The sequence below is a fragment of the Cupressus sempervirens genome, chromosome 1, assembly GCF_028749045.1.
Source record: "Cupressus sempervirens isolate cs-2001-9-10 chromosome 1, ASM2874904v1, whole genome shotgun sequence".
Taxonomy (NCBI): Eukaryota; Viridiplantae; Streptophyta; class Pinopsida; order Cupressales; family Cupressaceae; genus Cupressus; species Cupressus sempervirens.
Genome location: NC_143118.1, coordinates 884,655,826 through 884,679,594, shown reverse-complemented (window position 1 = coordinate 884,679,594; position 23,769 = coordinate 884,655,826). Strand labels below are relative to the sequence as shown.

Below are 23,769 nucleotides of genomic sequence, written 5' to 3'. Positions count from 1 at the left end.
AGGTGTGATGAATGGATTTTCAAAACTGTAAAGCAGATTATGCCTAACTTTAGCTTTTGTGTTTCAATATGGTCAGGGTCTTACACGCAAGGCTATCTATGAGGATGTCTAGGTGGGGTTTGTAATTTTTTGAAAACAAAAGGAGTATGGCTATTGCTCCCAACTTGAAATCTAGTTGTAACTGGCATGTAAGGACTTGTCTTTTTTTAATAAAACAAGAAAAGTAAGTTAGATTTGAATTTTTTACAATCAAGATTAGTCACTTGTCAAAGTGTGATAGATGTCTTGTCAAACAATGCCCAAGAATGTACAACACTGGTGACTCAAGCCAAGCAAGTGAGCAAGAAGCTCAATAGAAAGTAGCTCAAAGGAATGGTAACTAGATTTTGACAAGTGATTTATTAGTGATGTTTAAAAACTTACATCTGATAGACTATACCTATCTTTTCAACTTGGGATAGCTTCATAACATACAAATGTGTAACTAGGACCTAGGAGATGGAAGTGATGCACTCTAGACTAGAAAAACTAGAATGCAAACATTGTTTTTGCAAGAAATAGTTCTAGGTGATAGTCGAACAACATAAAATTTCATGTTATACACTTTAGAATAGGAGGGCAATACTTTTCTTACAGACGATAGTTCACACAAAATTGTGTGATAGATCTCAATATGCAAGCATGGTATTACTCATAACATGTGGGTGATACAATTTTGAAAAATTATAGTTGTGTGATATTTCTTCAGAGACCAAGTGATAAAGTGCCAGATTTTATGTACAAAAGACTAGTTTTGACTCTAGAATTTGTGTTTTAGTCTTGATAATCAAGTGATTTTTTGAATTAGACAATTTATGTTTCTAGTTCATGTCAATTATCAACAAGGTTTACAAATAGTAAGTGTTTTAACATGTCTCAAACAATTGAACAAGGGTAAAATAGACCTTGCTAGCATGCACTTGTGATATCATAATAGCCTTTCTACTAACATTACCATGATTGTTTGATGTGCTAGAAAGTTAACACTAATCAACACATTCAAAAATAGTAGCCAAGTAATCTACCTTAAGGTCATGGTTCATTACTCAACTTGTCCCACACTTGATGCTCCTTCACCTCACACAAAGTGGTTACCCAGATATTGGCTTTTTCATAGAAGTTCCATAAGAACAACCAAGGGAACACATATGGTGAGTGTAAATTTTTGGGTGATCTAGGTAGTCCACTAGGATCGATCCTTGCACCAGGAAGTTGAGCAGCAAAATAGGGTGGATAGTAACCTAGGGTGTCTAGATAGGGCTTTCATTTGTAGTGTTCCTTTTACACCCAATTAAGAGACACCCCACCTTGTGGTGGATAATAGACCTTGTGGTCACAAGAGCACCTTAAGCATTATTTCATAGTGATCTCCCTATAGTCAAAATCCCATAAGTGATCACACTAAGGAAATATAAACACTACATCTACCACGGTTTTGTGTCCTTGATAGCCTTCAATTTATAGTAGGTTGGAAGAGCTAGGTAATTTTTTTGTCTCCACTTAGGTTATTCCTCTTAGGTTGTCTGAGAGTAGACCCTCTAAAGGATCCTAACTACCAAAAAATGGATCCACTCTCAAGGGTGAAGAGCATACTCTCCTACCTCGATTGCTTCCCCCAAACATGCCAAGAAAATTGAATTACCCTCTTGATTTTGAAATCCAAAGGTGAGTCAAGATTTTTGATTCACCACAAGGGTGAAGATCATACTCTCCCATCACCAAAGAACCTCAATAAAAAGTTTAATGTGCCTAAAAATGAACAACTAGTATGTGCCACACATGAAGTAAAAAGAAAAAGAAAATGTTTGTTTTTTATGCATCGGGTAGCCCTGCAAAAAAATATTAGTAACCCTTTTGCATTTGGAGCTTTAACATTCCTTATTTTAATCAATGTTTAAGGCTTTCAAGATGAAAAATTTCAAACACAACTGTTAGCACCATGGGTTAGATTTAAAAAAACAAATCTATAAATAGACTTCTGGAAAATAGTAACAGACCCACAAAACTACCAATCAGCAAGCTGAAGCTGAAAAATGACCCAAAACACCTCAAATAGCAAGAAAATCCCTGTCAGGTAATAGTTTTCATTAAAATACTATAATGTGATACTTTATAGTATAGCTACATGAAGAACTTCTATGTGTGATATTTCTTCTTCATCTAGACAACAAAAAATTGTATATAGAGGTGATAGAACCTAGTACGGTCATGCAACACTATTTCCAAAAAAGTATTGTACAACAATAATGTGAACTATCATAGAAAATTGGAAAAATACCACTTAGAACTATGACTATTAAAAAATTAAAAGTGTAGGACAGTAAATGAAACTAGCAACGAAAACAAAAAAAGAGAGGACAAAACCCACTGTTCTACCCCATAGATGTGCCAAAAATGTAGACTCAAAAAGTGCACTTCCCTAAACCCTTCTATTAAAGGTTTTCCATAGATTGGAAAGCTTGAAATGGTGGCTTAGGGCTCCCTAGTCATGGAGTGCAAGAAGCATACAAATGAGCATAAAATGGCTCTCAACTGAGCCTTAGGAATGTAGCCCTTGCTAGTAAACCATGAGATGGGAGATTATTTAGACAAGAGCAAGAATGCTAGTGTCAAAGAACTCTACACAAATGCAAGAATGAAACTAGGCTAGGATGAGAATTAAAAAATGTAGCTATTCTAAACCATGATGAGAGTGTTACAATCCAACTATTATGCTATGTGAACTAGATTATAACAAAGGAAACTAATCTATTATGCAAGTATACTAACATGCCATAAGATCTTAAGCTAAATTTAATGGAATGCAAGAATGAAGACAAGAAATAGAATGCTCTCCTCAAAGCTCCAAGAAATATTTTTAAAAACCTACAGGATAATGATATTCCAATGATGATGGATGCTTTGAGGGGGAAAGCTCTCTCCCTTTTAAAGTCATATCGATGGTAGAGATAAAGATTGAAATAGTGGATGATCAAAGGTTGAATTCAAAAATGGGAGGGATCCATGTGCACACACAAGTCAACCAATAGAAAATAAGTTGACTTGTCATATAAGACAAAAGTGTCACAAGCTTTTTCTTTTAATTGCAACATAGAAAAGGGACTTTATGTGTGCACTTTAAGTGGGTTAGAAGAATGGGGTTTTTATTTAATTGAAATGGGACATGTTCTTTTAATAAAATAATGAACTTAAAATAGCATAGTCAAACTATAGATTATAATCAAATTAATTTATTATTAGCAATTTGGTCTAGGTAAATGATTAATTAAATTAGCTAAAATGCTAAGAAGGGGGCTAATAGTCTAGATGACCATTTTTATGTGTTTACATATAAAGCCTTCCCCTTATAGGTATGTCTAAGGATATTTACAATACAAAAATATTTGTTGATAAATTGATATGTATGGACCTTCCTTTTGTCTTCATTAGTAACAAAAATAAATTATTTTCTCATTTTCATTGTGCAATTGAAGTATTATACTTTAATTGGAAAGAGAGATTTAGATGGCTATTAGTTAATGTGATAGTAATAGGCTAAATATTATGTATCCTTGATGTGGTGCTAGCATCATCATTTAATTGCAAAGTATCAATTTTTTTGTCATAATTTTGTGTTTCATTGGCTATATGCAGATATAGAGTAGTGATAGTGCTTACTGCATATAGTGCATGATATAACCAAATGAAGAACTTTTGAGAACATCCCTTGATGGCTTGATGAGTTAGAGAAACCATGTTTAAAAAGATATCATTATTATGCTAGTAGGAAATAAATGTGGTCTTGGAAACCTTCTTGTAGTGTAGATAGAGGATGCTAAAGAATTGTCTATTTATTTTTATAAACATCAGCATTAGAAGTAATGAACATTTAGAGTGTATTCTTATAAGTTGACCAAGATTTTTATGGTATTTAGTAATAAAAATATGTTTTTTGGTTTAATTAAATATTCACTAATTACACTTAAGCTTACTTAGGATAATGCATTGCATAGTAGTTTGTGATTGAGACACTTGGGAGTTTGCACCTCAATTAAACACATGGACTAGGAGAATTCCACTCTGGATAGTCATAGTTGTTATCTCATTCCACCTTAAGTGTACTTATCACATTATCATCCTCATCATCACACATACTTCATTGATAACAGAGGATGATCCATCTTTTATGGACATGTGATTCCACCTTGTGTGAGTGATAGCTTATCTTCTCCTTATCATTGTCTCTTATTGCCTCTCCTATATAAGGAGGCATATTATGTACATTTAAAATCAATTCATTTGATTTCAATCAAGTCCATTATCAATAATAGCATTCTTTCATCTTCATGCAATTGTCTTGTTATTCACTTGTGGAAGTTATCTTGGTCTTTCATTTGATCTTGGGGGTGTTGTCGATTCACCTAAAAATATGACATGGTATTAGAGCTCTCATGGTGTGAAGACTTCTTCTCAAGAAGTGAAATCTTGGCTTGACTCATTGTTGGTGCAACATTTGGCAATTTGGACATCATAATTTGGAAGATATTTTGGGAGTCCTATTTTGTGACCTTCTATTACAGGTGAAAATTGGAGCTTGTTGGTGCAAATTAGAGGTTGGCATCATATAGAGGAGGTCCAAAAACCCCTAAATCTAATTTTGTTTCATCCAAATTAGACATCTAAAGCCAAATCTAGAGCCATTTGGTTTTTGAAGGTGTGGCAGTAGCAATTCAGAAAAAATAATTTCTTAGACAATTTTCAAATAGCAATATCTCCCTCATATAGACTCCTTTTTCCGAGCAACTTTTTTTTTTTTTTTTTTTTATGTGGGGGGTAGAATTTCACAATCTACACAGTGGTGCATGTGACTTTGGATCTCTATCTCTAAATTTTTCCAAAAATCACAAATTCCATTTTTTTCAACTTTCAAGGCTCTATTTGGGCACATTCGGTAACATTTTCAGGTGTAAATTTGTTTTGAAAGTGCATGATTTTTCCTCTACTTTCCAAATCTGTAATTAGATTTCATTGATTTGGAGTGGGCATATCACTTTCAAAAATAGGTTTTCTTTAGCTATATTTGCACTTGGTGAATACTTGGATTTTAATTTTCTTAATTGAATTAGTAATTTGAAGGAGTTATTAGTTGATTTTAGTCATCATTTGATTTCATTATGGATTTTTCAAAAGTTCCATTAGTCACACCATATAACTATCATGAATGGAAACAAGAAGTTTCTAATCAGTTGATGAGTATTGGACTACTTAGAATGATCATTGGATAGGATCTAGAACTAGCTATAGGTGTTGCAAAAAGAAGAAAATTATTTGATAGAAGAGATAAAGAACTTATCTCTCTTAGATCTACCATCTCCAATGATTTTGCATATCATATTGCATCTTGCACACATCCTCATGATGCCTAGACTACATTGGAAGGATTCTTTGGTAAACTTGATAGAATAAGAAAATTCAAATTGGAGAATGAGCTTATAGGTCTAAGTCCATGTGATTTTGACAATATTCAAGACTTTTTCTCTAAGTTCAATTGCATTAGATTGGAGCTTTGTAATTTTGGCATTAATAAAGATGATGAGCAATTAATATTATCTATTCTTTCCAAGCTAGGACCTAAATATTCAATCTTTGTTTCCACATCCTATGCTACTATGAATGCTCTTGGTAGTGCATACAAAATGCCTTCTCTTGATGAAATTGTAGCTTAGCTCACAAGGGAACAAGCAAAGTTAGCACACATGGGTCAATTGAAGCCTTGAAAGAATAAAGTATCGGTTGCAAATGACTCCTCTCCAAAGGATCCCAAAGGAAAGGGAAACAAACAACAAAAGGATCCTAAGAAACATGACAAAGGTAATGACTCTCCTTCACAACATATTATTGAATCCAAATCCTCTTCAAGAGAGAAAATATATAGAAGAAAGAGAGATAAATGTGCTTATCACAAAAAATGAGGACATGATGAGCATAAATGTTTCCATAAGAAGATTAATGGGCACACTCACATTCTTCAAAAGAATAATATCTAGTTGCCTTGATCAGTGTCTTCTCCATCCTCTCAATATCAGGTAGCTGCTACATCTACATCATCATCTAGAGGCAAAGGAAAAGCACTCATTGCTTCCACATATCCTATGAAAGGTAAATGGCTTCTTGATTCATGTGCATCACATCATATGGCATCTTCTATGGATATGTTTTCTTCTATCGAGCCTTCTACTTCTCCATCTATATTGATGGGTAATAATACATACATGAAGGTTTGTGGAAAAGGTTCTATTCCTATGTCAGAGGGTACATTTAATGATGTTCTTTGTGTACCATCCTTGACCACTAATCTCCTTTTTATTTACCAAATTACTCATGGGACACAAGTTAAAATTGTTGAGTTCACTCCTAATTATGTCTATATTAAGGACATGGAGAGTAGAGATGTCATAGCTATGGGATTTTTTGATCATACATCATGTTTGTATTCTTTTTCAAAGTTTACTAATAATGATGATGATATTCATGATGTACCTAACCCTTTATCAAGGGTGAATAATTCATGTGAGGAGAAAATTGGACACTTGAATCATTTTGTTCTTGAACCTCCTACTTCTTTAGACATGAGTTTTACTATTTAGTAGGATGATCTTTATGCTTTAGATCTTGTAGTGTGCGATGAATTCATGGATGATCCTTCAATTAAGTCTCATAATGTAGATTTGGTTAATACATTTGAGGGAGTTTCTTTGGAGATTGGATTTCCCAACTCTTCAAGTTCTCTTGATTTTTCACATCTCATAGGTCAACATGATGGTGTGATAGAATCTTTGAACTTGGAGACACCTATTCAGTCTTCAGAGATGCATACATGGAGAATGTCTTCCTCCTTCCTCACTTTTTACTTGGAGTGGCTTCTTCATCTTTTGATGTATTTATATTGTACTAAGGAGATACATGTTTCTTGTAGGCATTGGATTATATTTTTCTTGAAAGTACTCTTCATCTACATTAGAGCTTCTTCATTATGGGGATGATATCATGTCTCCTTATTTCCTTCCTATGGGGGGATCATTCTTTGTATATACATGATGTATGCAATTTTTTGGGGGTCTTGAGTACTCTATCAACCCATGCATCTTGTTTTCATCTCTCTTTTTGTAGGAGGCTTTTTCCAATGAGGTTTTCTCTCTTTCTCCACTTTATGAGAGATTACATTTCATGTATTGCACTGCATATTGTCCATGGGTACCTAAAATGGCCTAGTAGCTAGGACCCTTCTTTCATTGTGAGTTTAAGTGCATTCCCCTAAGTTGCAATTAAGGAAGGGTGTTGGTGTAATTAAACATTCACTAATTACACTTACTTAAGCTTACTTGGGATAATGCATTGCATAGTAGTTTTTGATTGAGACACTTGGGAGTTTGCACCTCAATTAAACACACAGTGTAGGAGAATTCCACTCTGAGTGGTCATAGTTATTATCTCATTCCACCTTAAGTGTACTTATCACATTATCATCCTCATCATTGCACATACTTAATTTCATAATGAAGGATGATCCACCTTTCATGGACATTTGATTCCACCTTATGTGGGTGATATCTTATCTTCTCCTTATCATTGTCTCTTATTGCCTCTCCTATATAAGGAGGCCTATTATGTACATTTCAGATCAATCCATTAGATGTCAATCAAGTCAACTATCAATAATAGCATTCTTGCATCTTCATGCTATTGTCTTACCACTCTCTTGTGGAAGTTATCTTGGTCTTTCATTTGATCCTGGGGGTGTTGTAGAGTCACCTAAAACTCTAACAATGTTGTTTAATGGACTAAGATGATTGTTGGAAAACCTAGATTTGTTGTCAAGATATCTTTCAAATGTGGAATGTTTGGTTTGACAATTGTGATCAATCACAAGTGCATTTAGACATTTTTGATGACTGTCTATCACTAGTATGAGTATTTTTTATCAAGGAAACATAATACAATCTCCACATATATTTTAAAAGATATTTAAATGTAATTGAAATGCCTTTTGTTTGGGGATTTTTTAAAAAGAAATTTGTGATTTTTTTTTTTAGGAGTTCTAATTGTGATTCTTAGCCTGACTTTGCATCAAATATAGTAGTTGAGAGATCTCTAATTTTTAGAGGTTCTTAAGAGTATAAAGTTGTATTGAGTTTTCTTAGAGTTTCCTTGAATTTCCTTGGGTTTTGTGACCACTAAAGAACATGTTTGTTACGAGGAACCTATAAGTCAAGGATGTTATTTTTAGGGGAAAATTTGGAACTTGTGAAATATAATGAAGTTTTATTATTTGAGCATTGTTCCATGAAGATTATTTCAAAATGTGATAAGGTGGAATGGATAAAGGCCTATGCTGAAGCTAAACCTTGTGATATGAGTTGATGCATTCTAGATAAGTTTTCTTATTAACAAAATCAGTTCTTATTTTATTGAGTTCTAACCCCAATCTTGCCTCATGTATTCACTTCAAAACATTGGGAAGAGGAGATATTATTGAAATCAGATATAGGGGTTACTTAATAAGGGTATGTTTGTATTCTAGAATCTATATAAATATACTAAGATGTAGATATAGTGAAAGAAAAATCATCCTCACTAGCCTATACCTGAGTTTTAGTGAATATATTCATTCCTATTTTATGTTTTACTAATGTAAATAGACTGTACCAAAACTCATAGCTAAATATTTGTACCCAACTTAGTGTCACAATGTAGATAGAAAAGTGGAAATATTATACTCCAATACACCTTCTATGAAGAAAACTTGCATTAGTCTCTATATAATCACATTCTTGAGCCATTTTCCTTCAAGTATTCTAAACTATTCCCAAACACAAAATCTTGATCAACAAAGGAATCAAAATTTTCAATTTCCATATAGACCCATACATAGCCTTCTATAAATTTTGTTCCTAAACATATCTATAAAATCAATCTTGTGGAAGACTAGAGAATTGGGTTTGGACAAACATATCCAAAAATCATATAAATCCTATTGAGAACATGTGTCTCAACCTTGCAATTTGTTTTTGGAAAATTGCAGAATTTGTTTTTGGAAGTTTTCCACCTGTTTATATCTTGGAAAAGAGTGTATAAAATACCAAAAGGTGCCTTGTCCATAGTAGAATATAGGAGGGCCATTTTTAGAGCATAGTTAGCTTGTTTTATGACTTTAATGGAGGTATAGAATAAGAGACAAAATTACGGATAGGATTACTAATTTAACCTAGTTGTTTTTCCATCTTGGAAATGTAAATGTCAAAAAAAAGTAACATATGGCATGGTAGTTTTTCCCATGGTTTTGTAAAACCACAAGTGGTTTCTAGGTTGTAAAATCACTATAAAAGGAGGGCTTGGGGAAGTGTTTATGTCATTGATTTTTTGCAAGACTAGTGCTACAAGGAATTTCTTTGAGTTTGAGTTCTGGTGATGTGCTCTTGTAAGAACTTGCATTTCAAGTGTATTCTAATCATCTTGGTTTGATAATACATTGTGTGGGTTTTGGAGGGTGGGGTTTTTCTCTCAAAAGGGTTTCCCCATGTTAACCACTATGTTATGTATTCATTGTTATTTTGATTATGCCTTATTATGCATTTTTTGAGATCTTTGTGATATTTAAGTTGGAATTTGCATAGCCATCCTCTCAAGTTTAGCATAGGAAGTGTTTCCACACACCTTTGCTTCCTTACAAGTGGTATTAGACCCTAGACAATTTGGTTATATTTGTTGGGTATAGGTGTTTTTTAGCTAATCAAGGTTTGAGTGGGGGCTTGTGCAAAGTATTTCATTTTTGTGTTGTAGGATTGAAAAGATGGCAATCATGTCGACAAAAATTGATGTTGAAAAGTTTTCTAGCACAAAATTTGAGATGTGGAAGCTGAAGATGAAAGATCTGTTGATTGATCATGATCTATGGGATCTAATTGATGAGAATAAGTTGAGGCCCGTAGACCTGTCTTTAGCTACATAGTATGATGTAACTGATAGAAAAGCTAAAGGTTTCATCAGATTGTGTCTTGTAGACTCAATTCTTATTAATGTCCATGAAGAGCCTACCATGAAGAAGATTTGGAAGAAGCTAAGTGAGATCTATCAAGTGAAATCACTTGTAAACAAGATTTTCTTGAGTAAGAAGTTATATTCCTTAAGAATGGAAGAAGGTGGATGAATTTCTAATCATCTAGAAAGCTTTAATATGTTGGTGACTTAGTTAACCTTAGTAGGAGTCCCAATGGATGAAGAAGAAAGGTGCTAAATCTTTCTATTTTCATTGCTAGACTCATGGGATAGTCTTGTGATGGCTATAGGGAGCACTTCAATTTTCTTAAAGATTGAGGATGTTGTTGGTTCTCTACTTTATGGGGAGATGAGAAGGAAGGTCTCTTTAAATGCCAAAGAGGCTTTGAGTGTTCAAGGAAGATCAAAAGAAAGAGGTAACAATTAAAAGTAGCATGGCCATTCTAAGTCCAAGAATAAGGGAAGATCCAAATCTCTTGGTAAGTCGAAAGCAATTTTATGGAATTATGGCAAACTTGGACACTTTTGAAAGGACTTCAAAGAGGAGAAGAAAAAGAAGAAGTAGAAGCAAGATTCTGATTTTGAGCCTAAGAAGGAAGATGGAGAATTTTTCATCATAGCCTTGGCCACTCGTGCAAGTGAAAATGAATGGTTAATAGACTGAGGTGCATCATTCCACATGAATCCTAATAGAAACTGATTTAGTAAGTATGAAAATTTTGATGGCGGTAAGGTGTATTTGGGTGATAACTGAGTTCTTGATATTCTTGGTCATGGAAGTATTCATGTGAAATTTTTTTATGGTAGAATTAGAAGATTTGATGGTGTCTTACATATCCTAGGACTAGCAAGAAATTTTTTATTTGTTAGTAAGCTAATAGTTGCAGGTGTGCATATACAATTTTGTAAAGAAGATATAAAAATAGCGAGAGGTGCTATGGTGATAACAAGAGGAAGTAGATTGGGTACATTGTATTTGCTTGTTGTATGCACAATTGAGTGCAATAGTACTTCTGATAAGATTATAAAAAAGACTACTTAGTTGGAAAAGGAGAGGGTTTCTCTTTCAATAGATTGTCATTGTTTTTGGGTACCCAATGGTGCTTTATCTACCAAATCAAAGTTTCCTATAGAGAAGACCATGCTATGGCACCAAAGACTTGGCCACATAGGTGAGAAGGTTCTATGGACCTTGAAAAATAAGAACCTTATTGATGGGTTGAATGACTAGAATATTGAATTTGATTTTTGTGAGCATTGTATCCACGGTAAAGAAAACTACATTCAATTTTACTCAACTTCTCATAAATCCTCATGTGTTTTGGATCCAATCCATTCAGATGTATTTGGTCCAGTTGATGTTCCTTCTATTGATATATTTGTTTATTATGTTTCTTTCATTGATAATTTCAATAGAAGAATGTTGGTTTATTTTCTAAGGGGTAAAGCTAAAGTTTTTAGTTGTTTCAAAGAATTTAAATAAATGGTTGAGTTGCAAACTAGAAAGAAAATAAAATTCTTGAGAAATGATAATGGTGGAGAATTTTTCTCCAATGATTTTAACATATTTTTTAAAGATTGTGGTATTAAAAGGGAGAAGACTAGGAGTATGTTTAGTAAAGCTAGACTGGAACAAAAGTTCTAGGCTAAAGCTATAGCCACTACCTACTACCTAATAAATAGGTCTCCTACATCAACTCTTGTTGATAAGACACCAATGGAAGCATGGTAGGGCCACAAGCCTTCACTTAGACATCTAAGAGTTTTTGGTTGTGAGGCTTATGCTCATGTGCCAAAGGAGAAGCCAAAAAAATTGGATAACAAAGTTGTTAAATGTAGTTTCATCAAATACAACTGTGGTGTGAAAGGATACAAGCTTGGGAATTCTATTGAACAAAAGGTATTTTATTCAAGAAGTGTTGTTTTTAGAGAAACTAAGCTTTCTTTTGTTACAGTACAGCCAGAACAAATAGAAGAAAAGAAAGATGTGATTCAACTACCTACTACACCAAAGAATTTTGAATTGAGGCCTTTAGAAAGACAAGAAATCGAAGAGATCTCTATGGATTTTGAATCATCAAACGAAGAAGAGGTACCTAAAGCTGAAGATGAACTAGATCTTGTTTGAAGATCTAATAGACAAAGGAAACCACCTGAAAGGTATGGGCATTCTCCTAATAATTGGAGATGTATATTTTCTCTGAATGCTAATATTGATGAACCAAAATCAATAGTAGAGGCTCTTGGTATGAATGATTCAGAGTCTTGGAAAATTGCCATTGAAGAAGAGATGGAAACTCTTAAGAGGCATGACACATGGGACCTTGTACCATTTCTTGAAGGATAGAAGCCTGTTGGTTGTAAATGGGTGTTTAAAAGGAAGATGGGTTCAGATGGAAGCATTAAGAAGTATAAAGAAAGTTTGGTTTCAAAAGGTTACTCTCAAGTTGAGGGAGTAGATTATGATGAGATTTTTTCTCTAGTAGCCAAAATGACATCCATTAGATTTTTGCTTTCTATTGTAGTAGCTTATGATCTAGAGATCGAGCAAATAGATGTGAAAAATGCTTTCCTTCATGGTGATTTGGAAGAAGAAATTTATATGTGACAGATACAACACTATGTGATAAAAAGTAAAATTCATTTGGCCTGTAAATTGAAGAAATCCTTATATGGTTTAAAATAGAGTCCTAGGATGTTGCACCATAAGTTTGATACATATGTGTTGAGTTTGGTATTTGTGCGATCTAAATCTGATCACTATATATATATATTTCAAATCCGATGGTGATGATTTCATGGTTATTGCCTTGTATGTTGATGACATGTTGTTTATTGGGAAAGGAAAAGGTTTGATTGCAGAGTTAAAATCTTAGCTCTTGATAAAGTTTGAAATGAAAGATCTTGGTGTATCCAAGCACATTCTATGAATGGAGATTATAAGAGATAGATAAAATAGAAAGATCTGGCTAGGCCAAAGTAAGTATGTTGGTAGTATTCTAAAAAGGTTCAATATGTAGGATTCAACACCATTGAGTGTTCTAATTACAATGGGAACAAAGCTTTCTATCTCATAGTGTCCCACATCACCATTGGAGATGGAAGAGATGAGTCAAGTACCATATCAAAGTGTTGTTGGAAGTTTGACATATGCTATGGTTTGTACAAGACTAGACATTACCCAAGAAGTGGGAGTACTTTCTTGTTATAGTTCTAATCTAGGAAGAGAACATTATGATTTAGTAAAATAAATTTTTAGATACTTGTGGTGTACCTCAAAGTACTTGATATGTTTTCATGGAATAGGAAACAAGCATTCCTTAGATATTTAAGGCTATCTGGATTTAGACTGGGTCATTGATGTTGATAGTAGAAGATCCACTAGTGCATATTTGTTTATACTATTTGGTGGTAAAATTAGTTAGATGAGCAAGTGATAGAATGTGGTCACTTTGTCCACTACTGAGGTCGAGTATATGGTAGCTAATCATGCCTACAAGGAAGCCATCTGGTTAAAGAGATTGTGTTCAGATATATAGTTCAAATAGGGTGCAGTGACGATTTATAGTGATAGTAAGAGTGTAATTTTCCTAGAGAAGAACCTAACTTTTCATGTCAGGACCAAGCACATTGACATACAATATCATTTTGTGAGATATATGGTTGAGGATGGAAAGGTGAAGCTAGAGAAGGTAGAGTCTTTGGTGAATGTTGCTGATGCATTAACTAAATCTATAAGCATAGAGAAGTTTAGATGGTGTTTAGAGTCTATGGGCCTCTCGGCCCTTAGCAATTAAGTCCATGATATTTTGGATCCCCTAACTCTTGCAAGGTGTTTGACAAGTGGGAGAATGTTGAGAACATGTGTCTCAACCTTGCGATTATTTTTTGGAAAATTGCATAATTTGTTTGTGGAAGTTTTCCACTTGTTTATTTCTTGGAAAATAGTGTATAAAATACCAAAAGGTGCCCTATCCATAGTAGAATATAGGAGGGCCATTTTTAGAGCATAATTATCTTGTTTTATGACTTTTATGTGTTGACATATTAGTCAAGTTTCTTATTAGTGACATACACTTATTTAGATTGTAAGTATCTATAGAGCTTATTGTACAGTTAACAGTGTTAACCAAGCATTTCAATTGTGACCAATTTCTACAGTTGTTACCAAGCCCTTTGGACAAATTCCATTGTATACCAAGCAATTACAACTATTGTGAAGATCAGTAGTATAAATGGAGAACCTCTGTTTATGCCAAGTTTACTAGTACAAACCAAGTTGTGTACTAGTTACTAAGTTTGTAGTTGATGTGATGCTACTCCAATGTTGATCAAGCTACTTAGTCTTAACCAAGTGACTCAATATATAATGAGCTTGAGGTTATAGTGTTTATCAAGCTATATACTGGTAAACAAGTGATTCAGTTTATATGTCAAGCTTCATAGTATTCACTAAGTCACCAGTGTAGATCAAGTTCAAGACTACTTGGAACTGATTAGTGTGGACTAAGCTTCTCCATCTACTGAGTGCATGATGATTCCAAGCATTGATAGTGGATTCTAAGTATTATAACCTCACTGAATCAGTCTTTAGAACCCAAGTGTCCACACTTGAGCCAACTTTGTAATATTTGTGTAAACCTGTATTGTGGCCAACTTTGTAATTGTATAATTGGATTGATATATATGTAATGTATTGTATTATATCCAAAATATATATGAGAAATACAATGTAATTGAATCTGATTAGAGAAGAGAAGAAAGAGTGAATTAAAAAGGCTACAATAGTATAAGGAGTAACAAAGATTCATCTATCACGCCAAGGTGATTTGTACACTTAAAGGAATCTCATTCAACAAACCAAGTTGTAGATTAGAGATCAACTACTATTTTATCTATATTAGGTGGATCAGTCAAATCCTTTAACAAGGTAGATCTAACAATCTTATGCAAATCTATTTACCAAGTGCATACTTCATTGTATGTTTGTAAATCATTTAACAAGGTGGACCTAGTAGTCCTTATTGCTCCTAATAGGGAAGATCATTAGAAGCAATCAATGTAAGTCTTAACGGGCCAAATTTATACTATAAAACTAAAGCTTGTGGGTGTCATCCCTACCCTATTTTTGCTTTCTATTTGAAAGGTTTCTAGGTCACCAAATCTTTGTGTCAAAGTGTTATGTATGCTTTCATGTTTTCCAAAGTTTCTCATGCATGAAGTTAGATCAAAATTCATATAAAGGATTAATTGTTAATTAGATTAAATTTTTAGAAGTTAATGATTCACCCCTCCCCTCTTAGTAAATTAATCTATAAGAATATTTCCAACAATTAGTATCAAAGCTTTGTGGTTCTTAGAGGAAAGTTTAATAGCTTGAGAAAAGATCAAAGGCCATGGAGATATTCAAACTTGACAAGGCTATTGAAAATGAGAAGCTAGATTTGGAAATGGCTATTGCCCAATTCAAGAAAGCAAAGGAGGAACTCTCTCAATCTTTGAAAGGAAGAAAAGATCTTGCAATTCAAATGAATTATTATCTCTACAATTAAGAAAGAATTGAAGACCTTCATTTAACAAGAAACTCAGATGAAGCAAATGAAGTAATCAAAGAACTCCTAGAAAAGAATGGTTCACTATAAGAATAAGTAAGAAAACTAAGAAGAGAGTAAGAAATTTAGTCAGTAAGATTATGTGAATTTATGGAAGAGGAAAAAAAGATAAGAGAAGAGATAGAAGAAAAGAACAATAAAATCCAACACCTATCCCTTCAACAAGCAAACTTCATTGATCAGCTCACCAATGAAAATGAAGAAATCATGAACCTAGGATTAGAGAATGAAAGAATATGGAATGATCTAAACTCTGAAAGGCAAACCAATGAAAGAATGATGAAATCCCAAGAAGAATGAATCAAGTGAATGGGAAAAATCTCTATAGACAAAAAGGAAAAGTAGGAATTGGATATACAAAAGAAGTAGAATCATCCAAGCAAGGAGCTCAAAAGAATCAAAGACCTATTTGAAATTACTATGGTAAGATAGGTCATACTTCAAATAAATGTTTGAGCAATTAAAAGAAAAATTCAATGGAAAATGTTACAATTATAATCAACATGGTCATAGAGAAAATGAATGCAAAGATAAACCAAGATTTGAAGGAAAATGTCACAAATGTAAGACACATGGGCACAAATCATTAGAATGAAAAACCAAGATATTAAATCCAACAGAACAAATTGTGAAAGCCATATTTGATTTGGATTACAATAGCTAGTGTAGATGTCATTACTATGGAGAATTTGGACACATTGGAATGAATTGTGTAAAGCATCATTTGAGGAAAATAAATACTAGTAAAAGATGTTTCATTTGTACAAAACTTGGTCATCTTGCCAAAAATTGTATGAATAATGGTAGAATTGAAAATAAAAAGAAGGCAAAGGCTGATAACATCTAAAAATAGATAGTCTAGGATGGATCAGGGCATGGAGAAGGTACAGGATCAAATGGCTAAGGAGCAACAAAAGATAGTCGAGGCAGCTCAGACTATGCAGGAAATGGAGAAGATTACTGAAGACTACTTTTCTTGTCCTTTGTATTTTAATCTTTCTATCTTTTAGCTTTTGGACAAGCTTTCTATAGTCTCTTTTAGTTTGTTTGTTTTCTGGCCTTTCTGTGGGCCTTTGTTATGGGCTAGGCCTTCGAGCTTTTTTCAGCTGTTGGACCTCTAGTTTGGTTGGGCTTCTTTTGCTTATTATCAGCCTTGTTTTTTGTAAAACTTATGGGTTTCAAGATCCCTTAAAACTTGTTTATCTTATCAAAAACATTTGAAAATAGATGAGACAACAATGGGTTCCAAAGTCTACCAAGAATGCAAGTCCAAAAAATGATGAACAAGTCACTCAAGAATTGGGTGGCTCCATAATTTCTACTTGATTTCTCAAAGGACAACTGGAACTAGGATACCAAAGAAGACATCCAAATAAGTTCTAGTTGAAAGGAAAAAAGGTTCATATCTATATTCAAGATACAAAGAAATCATTGAGTAAAAGGGTACTAGTTACTATCGAGTTACTTTCCTTACTGAGTGAGGTCAGGTCACAGACTCTACCAAACGAGGATGGGAGTAACTAAATTTCATATGGTTATTGAATGATTGAAGACTCTACCAAGTAATCAATAAAAAGAAGTGGATGATAGTATATCAATTTGATCTACCATTCATACCAAACATTTATGGCAAAATTTGATAAAAGGAATGAAATCAAAGTCATCTTTATCGTGAATTATCGAGAGAAAATTATACAAAGTGATCTTCAAAAGCATCCGAGTGATTTGAGTGAAGATGGCATCCAAAAACAACAAGGCAAAGTGAGGTTTTGATGTAGCACAAGGTAGGAGAATCCCTAGAGGAGATGTCCTAGCCCCCAACAAATAACCACATAGCAGAAACACAATAGCAAGAAGCAATAACACAAGATCTTATACCAAATCACAACTCTTTATTTATAAAATAACTACTACAAAAGCTTCTTGAAGGGTGATCTCTTCTTTTTAGAATTTTGGAGAGAAGAAGGAAGTGAGGAGTGAGTTTTCTTGAGTATGTGGATAGAGTACCGAATGTGAGGCAGTTTACACTAGGACTATGGTGGAGTTGTGAGTGTGTGGATAGAGTGTCAAATGTGAGGGAGTTTACACTCAGATCTTGGGTAGAGTTTGAGAAGAGCTAGTAGTTGCAGTTTGGAAGACGAGGAGATTTCTTGGTGGGCTTGCAAGCACAAGTTTAGATCTTCCTTGGAGGTTTCTACCAGAGTTTGGATCTGGACTAGCTAGTCTATGGGTTGGTTCTTGAGGGATCTTGTAGAACTGTTATTGTAATTTCTATTGTATTTGGCCATAACCAAGAAGACCTTAAAGCCTAGCACATTGCATGTAATAGTTATTTTATAAATAAAGAGTTTTGATTTGGTATCAGATCTTGTGTTATTGCTTCTTGCTATTGTGTTTCTATTATGTGGTTATTTTTTGTGAGCTAGGACATCTCCTTTGGGGATTCTCCTACCTTACACTGTGTCAGATGGTATCAGAGTGAAGGTCATTCTTGAGTGTGTAGATAGATCATCAAAGCTGTGGTAGTTTACACTTGGATCTTGGATGAAGTTGGAGCATAGCTAGTAGTTGTGGTTTAGAAAACAAGGAGATTATTTGGTGGGCTTGTGAGCACAAGTTGAGATCTTCCTTGGAGGCTTCTATCAAAGTGTGGATCTAGACTAGCTAGTGTTTTGATTGGATTTTGAGGGATCTTATAGAACTATTACTTTGTATTTGGCCATAACTAGGAAGGCCTTACAACTCGACACATTACATGTAATAGTTATTTTATGAATAAATATTTTTGATTTGGTATTAGATCGCTCATTTTTATTATGTTTCTAATGTGTGGTTATTTGTTGTGGGCTAGGACATCTCCTACCTTTTATCCCACATTGGTTGTGTTGATAACATCTTAGGTGGTAAGTGTCTATTTAAGTAAGGCATATGAGCATTTCTAATCAAGCTTCAAGGTGTGAAAGCTTGAATGGTGATCTCTTCTTTGTAGAAGTTTGGAGAGAAGGAGGAAGTGAGGAGTGAGTTTTCTTGAGTCTGTGGATAGAGCACTGAATGTGAGGTAGTTTACAACAAGATTATGGTGGAGTTGTGAGTGTGTGGACAAAGCAATGAATGTGAGGTAGTTTACACTTGGATCTTGGATAGAGTTTGAGAAGAGCTAGTATTTGTAGCTTGGAAGATAAGGAGATTGGTTGGTGGGCTTGCAAACACAAGTTTAGATCTTCCTTGGATGTTTATACTAGATTGTGGATCTAGACTAGCTAGTGTTTGGGTTGGATCTTGAGGGATCATATAGAACTATTATTGTAATTGCTATCATATTTGGCCATAACTAGGAAGGCCTTACAGCCTAGAACATTGCATGTAACCATTATTTTATAAATAAAGAGTTGTGATTTGGTTTCGAATCTTGTGTTATTTCTTTTTCTTGTTGTGTTTCCACTACATGGTTATTCATTGGGGGCTAGGACATCTCCTCTAGGGATTCTCCTACCTTGCATTATGTTAGGTTTAGACATGCTAGTTTGTGGTGTAAAATAGAAATCCATAAACTTCAAGCTGACTTCCTCACTCTCTAAGAAAAATAGTGACAACATCAAGCACAGAGAGAGACTCAACACAATTGATTGTGACTACTAGTGACAACACTAGCATTAAATCAATCTTTGCACTAGTTTAGCTCAACACTTCATTGACTAAAGTGACCTCCACTTCATCTACCAAGCTACAAACTCTTCCCTTTTCTATCATGTTGGATACAACAATTTTGGACACATCAATTTTGGATATGTCAATATTGGCTACTGCAAGTATTTATACTTGTATTTCTACAATAACTGTAGTATAAATTTTTGCGACTAGTCTTATTATGTCTACTATTTCCATTCCTAGTAAGCAAGAAATAAGTTCAAAGACATTTGAGATCAAGCCTCAACAAGGCACAAAATTTTTTTGTAAAGGAAAAGAAAAGGACAAGGAAATAGACCTTGATGAGGAAATAGTGTTCCCAAATTGGGACATTTCCGAACTCAATCCAGATGAAATGCAAACATTTGGTGAACATCTCCAAAAGAAAGAAAAGAAGCAGAGGCTAAGAGAGGAAAGAGAAAAAAAAATTAAAATCATTGAGGATGCCAAGAATATTTTGGCAAAGGCTATAGGTATAGAATCAATCGGTAGAAGTAGTCTAGAAGTTAAATGAAGATGTAGATGGATAGGACAAGTTACTACAAAAATTAGAGAAGAAATTTGAGAATAAAATGTTAGAGCACATTGCTCAACAAATTTCCATCTACCAAGTAGAACTCTCTACCATTTTGGGCTCTTTGGAAACCTTTTGTACTAATGTATCATCACTTTTTGGTATGCTATGTGATGTTTTAAATCCTTTAACAAGGTAGACCTAAGACTCTTATGAAAATCTCTTTACCAAGTGCATACTTCATTGTATGTTTGTAAATCCTTTAACAAGGTGGACCTAACAGTTCTTATTTCTCCTAACAGGGCAGATCATCAGAAGTGATCAATGTAAGCCTTAACAGGCCAAATTTATAATAATGCAGTACTAAAGCTTGTGGGTATCATCCTCGGTCCAATTTTACTTTCTATTTGAAAGGTTTTTGGGTCACCAAATCTTTATGTCAATGTGTTATGTATGCTTTCAAATTTTTTGAAGTTTCTCTTTCATGAAGTTAGATCAAAATTCATATAAAAGATTAATTATTAATTGGATTAAAGTTTTATAAGTTTTAAAAGTTACTGATTCACCCCTCCTCTCTTACTAAATTAGTCTTTAAGAATATTTCCAACATTATGGGGGCCTAAACTAAGAGACAAAATTATGGATGGGATTACTATTTTAACCTAGTTGTTTCTCCATATTAGAAATGTAAATGTCAAAAATAGGTAATATGTGGCATGGTAGTTTTGCCCATTGTTTTGTAAAACCAAAAGTGGTTTCCAAGTTGTAAAATCACTATGAAAGGAGGTCTTGGGGAGGTGTTTGTGTAATTGAATTTTTGCAAGATTGGTCCTAGAAGGAGTCTCTTCGAGTTTGAGTTGTGTTGAACTACTCCTATAAGAACTTGCATTGCAAGTGTATTGTAATCATCTTGGTTTGATAATACATTGTGTGGGTTTTAGAGGGTGGGGATTTTTCTCTTGGAAGGGTTTCCCCATGGTAATCACTGTGTTATGTGTTCATTGTTATTTTGATTATGCTTTATTATGCATTTTTTAGATCTTTGTGATATTCAAATTGAAATTTGCATAACCATCCTCTCAATATTAGCATATGAAACATTTTTGCACACCTTTGCTTCCTTACAAATTTGATAGTAGAAATAAATTTATAGTCCCCACAATAGGACTGATTTGTACAATAAAAAATTAGACAAGACACTTCAACTTGCTCATGATACCTAAGCTGTTAACATCCATTTACTTTGGATTATGATAGGCCATTACCAAATCTTGAACTATGTCACTGATTGGTTCAAATTCTAAATAATATCATTCCGAAGAAAAATGGATTTTTTAACTACATATCACTATTTGTTGCTATCAAGGTCAAATAACTGAATTTCATAGGCTGGAAATGGACACTTTATAAACTTATTGAATAAATCAATCATTGAATAGATAGAGACAAAATTATCCATAATAATATTCTCCAATCAATTTAATAACAATGTTGGCAATTTGAACTTGCTATGAATTCATCTTGAAAATTTGTCACTTTATCCATTATCCACTTACTACTATTTCTTGGCTTTGGAGTATCAACAATCTTTCATGATAACAAATTATTGTATTGATATCAAATAATTGACAAGATCATGAAAATTTTACAAACAATGATACTCTCCTATCTTTGTTGACTAATTCATCTTGAAATGACATTCAAGAAGGGTCAACACCATAATCTAGAGGCCAAGGAATGAGAAGGAACTAGCAAGGAAGTCCCTAATGAAATATTTTATACAAACCTAGCTAACTATCAGCACTTCTTTACTTGAGATGGTGATATTCCATCTTCCATCTCCTTTGAAAGCACATATATATCATGTAAAAAATTTGTATGAAGGTCCTCTTGATGGCATGTATGAAACTAAAACTAAAAATTATGACCCTAAAGGACCATTCATGTTGTATGTTTCAAACATGATTCCTACCAATAACAAGGGGAGGTTTTTCTCCTTCAGTCAATTTTTGCAAGTAGGGTATCTACAAATGAAGATTAGGATTATGGACCCAAAATATGTTCCTAGTTAGAAGGATTTTTATATGAAAAAATTCTACAGGAATTTTTGGATGGGTAAAAATAGGATTCAATTGAGGATGTGCCCTGTGGAAATAGAGTGGCCTTGGTTGGGTTAAATTAGTTCATTAACAAGAATGCTACCCTAACTGAGGAGTTTGATGTCCATCCCATTAGAGTGATGAAGTTCTATGTCTTTCCTATTATACATATTGAAGTGTAGTTAAAGGTATTATTTCACCTTTGGAATCTTGTTAAAGGGTTGAAGTGACTTGCTAAGTCCAATCATATGGTGGTGTGCACAATTGACGAATATAGTCAATATATTATTACCAGAGTAGGAGAACTTCACCTTGAAATTCCCTTAAAGGATTTTCATGAAGATTTTATGCGCAGAGTGAGATTATCATGTTTGATTTTGTTGAGTCATTTAGATGAACTGTATTGGAGAAATCGGTCCATACTATAATGAGTAAGTATCCAAATTAACACAACAAGCTTTATTTTAAAGAAAGGCCTCTTAAATGATGCCTTCCAAAAATTATTGATGAAAGTCACATTATCCCAAGGAATGATCATAAGGGTCATCTAAAAATCCTCTCTGAGGATTTAAGATAGGATAAGGATCTGACAAAGAAGATATGGTGTTTTGGACCCAAAACCATTGGTCCCAACATAATTGTAGATATGTGTAAGGGAGTTCAGAACTTAAATGAAATTAAGATTTAGTTGTTGCAATATTTTAGTGGGCATCCAAGGAATGATTCTTACTAAGGAAAACATGTGTGTAATTCTCTTTGAGGTTTGTGATGTTGTCTTATATATTGATGTCATTCATGGAGGATATGGCCAAATATTCTAACAGCCATAAGGGTTATGTATGCTTCTCAGCTTACTACCAAACCTAGGCTTGTGGAGTTGGATGATAAGATGGTGCATATTAATAAAAAAAATATTGATAATGAGGTAAATAGTGTTTGGAAATAATAGAATTTAAAATTAAGAATATTCTTTTTTGTAGTTTAAATTAGGAGAGACTAGGTGGAAGGAAAGATACTATGCTATAAAGTTTGAAGCACATACACAAGAAGTCCCATAGGAACTTATGAAAGATGTTGTGAGTTCCTTTTCTCTTATAGAAAATAAGAAAATATGTATAGGGTTTTTATTGCTTATAATGGCTAGTGGCACACTACACATTTTAAATTATTTTATGACTAGTTTCTATTAATTATTTTTTAATATTATATCTAATTACAATACTATTGAGTTCACCAATTATTATATCATTATTGTATTAATGATATTTTTAATTTAGTAAATTGAATTATAGTTTTATTGTTATTTATCTTTTTCTTAATTAATTTATTTTCATTACCATTTAATAATTTATCGTTAAAACTTATTCTAGCATGGGCACATTACAAATTCTTGCATTGGTTAGTTTGAAAATGGTATATTGAAAGTGCATATGATATTAGTGTATGTTGAACTTGTGCAAAGTGAGGAATTTTACACCATAAGAAAATTTCATATCTAAATGTACTCTTGTCATTTTTTTTGTCAGGAGTTAACCATAACACTATGCTCCCTTTGCCTATGATTGTAAAGATCTCAATTAGTCAAAGATTGACTTCCAACTTGGAAACCCATTCAAAATAGTCAATTAGTTAATGGGTGTCCTTCTAGCTGCAAGGTAAAATTAATTTTCAATGCTTTCTTAATTCTCTTTTTCTAAAACATAGTTCTTGACTTTGTCTCTTCTGAAGTTCAAATATACTTTTGAGTAGTAGAAGAAACTGGTGACTGATCCAAAGTCACCTA

At 33.5% G+C, this 23,769-nt stretch overlaps 1 pseudogene; it reads left to right on the top strand.

Moving 5' to 3' along the window:
* The window catches only part of LOC149580665 (elongation factor 2-like), a 76,421-nt pseudogene that overhangs the window by 16,127 nt on the left and 36,525 nt on the right, over positions 1-23,769 (top strand).